Raw genomic sequence first — 6,000 nt, forward strand, 5'->3', positions numbered from 1 at the left:
CAAATATCATCCACCACAGATCTAAATTCTAAATCTGGTCTCTCCTAATTCTTCTTCTAATAAGATGTCTATCCCATGGGTCTCTGATCTGCAATTCTTAGTAACTGAGAATGAGTTAATACATCTAATAGATTTGATGGTGCATATTTCTGGTGCCTTTTGTTAATGAGATTCAATGGTTACCTAGCAGTGATTCATAAATGCACCAAATACTCAAGACATGTGACGTGGGCTTAGTAGGCAGTTAGTGTTGATGTTATTAGAGACTATTGAGATAGCACACATCATGAAATAATAGAACGATCACTTCTAACTAAAAGATAAATACTGTACTTAACAAACTTAGAGCTATAACTGGAGAATCCAACATTAGTAGTACATGTCAGCTGCTGTTGTCAAGATAGAAAAGACAATCTCAGAAGGATGCTGGCAAGATGGCAGTATCTGTGAGACCAAGAGTTTGAATGGAAGAAAGTCTTCATGGAAAACTACCAAAAGGTAAATAAGAAAAAGAACTACAAAAATAAGCAAGAATAAAAATATTCTGAACAAAGCTAGTGAAGAGTGGTGAAGGACTCCAAGCACTCACTGGAGCAAGAGCAAGTTCATACTACAGGAAACCCAAACCTGATGCTGAGCTTATCGAGCCTAAAGCGAAGTGTGTACTTCATCAAACCATAGGCAAAACACCCAACCATCCCACCACTGTCTGAAGGGGCAAACAGTGAACAACAAGAGAAATCCTGTCACAGTCCAGGTAGAAAGAGGGAGTGGGTATCCAAGGTTGTCCTCTGACCTCTGCAGGCTCACCATGGCATGTGTGTGATCCCATTCAACACACACAAAGAAAAATATAAACAGAGGGTCTGTCCTCTCCAATTAAGAAAAGCTACGGACAGAAAGCACAATACTTTCACATTTCATTGTTCATTTTTGTTTTATTATTTCTTTTAAAATATTCTATTGTTTATATAAAAATATGTATTAGTATGCCACATCAGAATAGCTATCATCAAAAAAAGAAACAAGACAGGAAAAAAGACCAAAAAAAAAAAAGGGGGGAGGAGGAAGGAAGGAAAGAAGGAAGGAAGGAAGGAAGGAAGGAAGGAAGGAAGGAAGGAAGGAAGGAAGGGATAAGAAAAGCAAATGACAATTTCCAATAAGGATATAGGAACAAAGGAACTCTCATGTATTGCTGGCACTCAGCAGTTAAGAGTGCAAGCTACTACTCATCCAGAGGTCCTGAGTTTAATTCCCCAAAATCACATGTTGTTTCACAACCATCTACAATTGAATCTGATGCCCTCTTCTGTCATGTAGGCATACATGCAAATAGAGTGATCATATACATAAATAAATTTTTAAAAAATCAACATGAAGGTTTTAAACTGAAGTTAGAACTACCATATGTCCCAGCTCCTAATTATACCTCCTTGCATGCATATCCAAAAGATTCTCTATCTTATAGCAGAGATAATTTGTCCATTTTAATGCTGTTCCACTCACAATATCAAGGAAATGAGATAAGTCTAGATCCCCACCAAAAGGTGTAAGGGGAGGTTCTGGTGTTAAGTTCTTGTTCTCTAATTGGTTCTTGACTTGTCATAAAGAAGGCTAGAGGGCAGTTGCTGAACAGAACCTACAAGTGGCACTTCTGGGTCCCAAGAGGAAAAGGAGATGTAGGGAAAGAGGTTGGGCCTTTTCTGCCATGTTTTGGAGGAAAAAAGATGCTGCAATCATGTAAGGTCTCAGTGCAGCTAGGACCTCCGGCCTCCACTACAGGCTGACAGCCAAGGAGGTTGGCAGGGGCTAACTGATACAAGTCACTAAATTTAGAACAGGAAGAGAAGTGGAAATAAGAATTGATAAGGCTGCCGGGCAAGGTGGCTCACGCCTTTAATTCCAGCACTTGGAAGGCAGAGGCAGGCATATTTCTGAGTTCGAGGCCAGCCTGATCTACAAAGTGAGTTCCAGGACAGCCAGGGCTATACAGAGAAACCCTGTCTCGGAAAAAAAAAAAAAAAGAATTGATAAGGCCATGCCTTTCCAGGCAGGAGATTTCTGTACCTAGCTGGCAAGCTCTAAAATAATAAAGCTGTCTGTTTGCCCTTTATCCGAGGTTTCTAAGTGAGAGAGAGAGAGAGAGAGAGAGAGAGAGAGAGAGAGAGAGAGAGAGAGAGAGAGAGAGAGAGTGAGTCTGGTCCCAGAGCCAAGCTGGAGCAAAAGTGGTTAGAAAAGGAGGTCCTGTTGGGGCTGATTGTTGGGGCTGATCAGTCCTGGTGTTAAGTTGGATGGGACAAAAGGGAGCTGGGAGGGGCCAGAGCATGGCAGCTCCTGGGCAAGGCAGTAGCATGTTTTTAAAAGTACAAACAACAAACAAGTGACTGGATAATGAAAATATGTTACATATACACAGTGGAATTTATTCAGCATTCAAACAAATTATATTTTCAGGCAAAGGAATGAAACCAGAAAACATATTAAAATAGGTAACCCAAACTCAGAAAGATAAATGCTACATGTTCTCTGTCATACAAGAATCCTGGTTTCAAATTTTTATATATTTGGGAGTGGGGCGGGGGGACTCAGAAAGGGGGAAAGAGGCTTCAAGGAAAGCAGTGAGCACATGTTATATGAAAGTAGAAAGTGGGTCTTAAGAGTGGAATGATACAAGCCAGGAGACAGAGAAAATCACTGAGGAAAGCAGGAGGATCACAGAAAATTATGTACAAAAATGTCATAAGGAAATGTACTACTTTATATGCTAATCAAAAAGTAAGCTTTTTATTTAAAATTAAAAAAGTCAGAAAAGTGCCTGCTGGTATATACGTTGAACACTTGGTCCCCAGCCAATGATGCTTTTGAGAGATAGTAAAATCTGCAAGAAGTAGGGTCCCAGGGAAGAAAGTTAGGCAAGAGGATGAGCCTTTGATGAGCACTGGCCTCTTCTCATCTCTCCACTCTGCTCTCTGGCTGTTGTAAGGTGAACAGCTTTGTCCTACTATAATGTTCTGCCTCACCACAGGCCCAAACCAAAACCTCTCAATGCAAAATTCACGAGCTAAAATATTCATTCTACGTCTATCTTCTATATTTTATCGCAGTGAAGGAAAGCAGACACGAGAAAGAACAAATAGGGAAGGAAGATCCAGAATCTAGGAACTTACAATATGGAAAAGGAAAGACTTTTCTTCCCTGACCCATGAAAGATAAGCCTTCAGAATAATGAGGAACACAAAAAAGTCAGCCTTGAGATAAGGGTGAATCCAAGACAACTGCTGTTAACCCATTGTTAAAGACATTTGAATAGCTAAGGTATATCCATCCACAAAGGACCAGCTAGGAGTGTGATGGGCAGAAAAGTCTTTATAGGGAGTAGCTCAGAGTAAGTGTGTTTTGTGTTTATGGCTGTCAAGCTCCCTGGCCTATACAACTAGATTTTGAGAAAAGTTTGCCCTGGAAGAAAGAATGCAAGGAATCTTCACTAGCACCTGTCTCATGCAGCTCTCAGCTGCCCATAATTCCAGCTCTGGACTAGGCTGTGTATGTGATGGTTTTGAAGATCATTTCTAATCCCTGTGGTCCTTGCTAACATGTGGCCCAGTCATCATTCCTTGATTTTCCATAGTCTGCTCTACTCTAGCTACCATCTACAGAACTTGCCATCTACTAACCTCTAAACCAAGTAGTACTTCTGTCTGGGGCATCCTGCTCCTTTCTCCTGGCTAAATCTTCTTCATTTCCCGGCTCCTCGTGTAGCTATAATTTTCTCCAGCCAGCCCTTCCAGACAAGTTTAGATGCTCTTCTCTGTCCCTAGACTGTTTCAGAGTTAGCACTATATACTATGTATTTACCTACTTCTACAACCAAGTTCCTCATGGTTATTTTCTCCAAAGCCCATGCCTGTACCTGCCTGACACTGCCGCTCATCAATAAATACCTACAAAATAAGTGTCTCTCTTAATTTCTCAGACTCACTCTCCTTTATTCCCACAAATGAAGGCTAATAAATGGAATTAAACATTTTTATAAACTTTTCCAACCCACTTATACTCTATATGCTTCCCTATATAAATGCTATGCTTCCCCAGCCCTGCTCATGTTCAACCCTGATTTAGGTTGGCTGTACCACTTCTTCCTTGGCTGCCCATAACTGGTGCTAAATAAATTATTATTGTGTGTATGTTCTAGAGCACTTGCATGTGTTTAGAGCACTTGGTCTAGTGAGCTATCTTCCCTGACACAAAAAGAGCCTGGAAATAAGTGGACCCCAAAGATCAAAGAAACTAAGAGCTGGTCATTTGAAAGGATGAACAAATCTGACAAACCCTTGACCTGAATCACCCAGGGAAAAACCAACTTATTGAAATGGTAGACACAGAATAAACAAACAGGGCTTACTCATGGGGTTGTACAGGGTCACGACAAACTCATACTTTCCAGAGTGTTGACAATCCAGGAAGATATTTCTCAGTTCACAAAACACACACAGCATTGATAAAGGAGGTAGGCTTTCAAACATGCCTAATACCTGTTACCTTCTGCCTGCTCCACCACAGGTGTGATGATAAACTCAGGGTGTTATACACAGGTGTGATGATAAACTCAGGGTGTTATAATACATGTGAAGAGAGCAATATAGGGACAAAATGTAAAGAGTAATACAATCTCTCCTAATAAGGGCAGCTTAGGACCAGTGGATTGCATGATAGATCTTCTCTACTGGCTATATAATGTAATGGAAACCAATGTTCCTCAAACTGCTTCACCAACAAGAGAAGGAAAGATCATTCCAAACTTAATCTATAAAGGCAGTATTACATGATCCCAAAACCATAAAAACAACAACACACATACAAGATAATATTCTTGATAAACCTATACATGTGTACAACTAATAGTAGATTTTCTGGTAGTCCAAAGTTCAAAAGAACATGTCAGAAATGGTGCTTCATGTCCAGGGAGGGTTCAGCATGGAAATAGGATAATTCCACAAACTGATCAACACCAATCTTATAAGAAGGGTCAAGGGAAAAAGATAATACCCCGCCATGAAGAATGAAATCTTGTCGTTTTCTAAAATATGCATGGTCATAGGGATTGTCTGTCATGTGCCAGTTCCAAAAATACAGTGAACCTAACTAGAGCCATGGATGGATAGATGGAACTTTAATACAAATGGGAGAACTTTTAGGCACAGGAGAGTGGCTGCAGCAGTGTGACAGAGCAGATGAACATGATCTCAGGTCGCTATATTCATGTACAGAAGTGTCACAGGGAAATTCCCCACATAAAAAAAAATGTTCTTAAAGGGAACAATTATAAAAAACAAACACAATCTTAATGAAAAACACACACACACACACACACACAAATCCAAACCAACAAAGAGGAAGTCTCCCAAAGTCAAGGTCCAAGAGGTTTGGAGAGACATCTTGGATCCCGGACTCCACCGAGACTACTCTGCACAGGTGACAGTGTGGACTACAGAAGCTAACAGCTTCTGAGACAGGTGGGAGCCACAGAGCTTCTGAGGCAGCCCCCTTTTCCGGCTCCGGACATCCGGGCACCTTCCCATCCAGAGGATAGGTGTCCTCCCGGCCCGGGAGGGCTTTGCCTGAGCATCTGCAGGAGACATCTTGGCTCCCGGACTCCACGGAGACTACTATGCACAGGTGAGAGTATGGACTGCAGAAGCTAACAGCTTCTGGAACAGGTCCTGTTTTGGGGCTTCATCTTCTGCCAGGAGGCAAGTCTGAATGCCAGATATCTGTACACCTTCTCTGAAAGAGGAGAGCCTGCCGGCAGAGAGTGCTCTGACCACTGAAACTCAGAAGAGAGCTAGTCTCCCCGGTCTGATGGTAGAGAATACCAGAATCATAAGAGGAACAAGCTCTAACCAGAGACAACTATAGCAACTGACTCCAGAGTTTACCAGATGGCAAAAGGCAGATGTAAGAATCTTACTAACAAAAACCAAGACCACTCACCATCATCAG

This window comes from Mus caroli, unplaced genomic scaffold (assembly GCF_978045245.1).
Source record: "Mus caroli unplaced genomic scaffold, Mus_caroli_1 scaffold_15, whole genome shotgun sequence".
NCBI classification, from domain to species: Eukaryota; Metazoa; Chordata; class Mammalia; order Rodentia; family Muridae; genus Mus; species Mus caroli.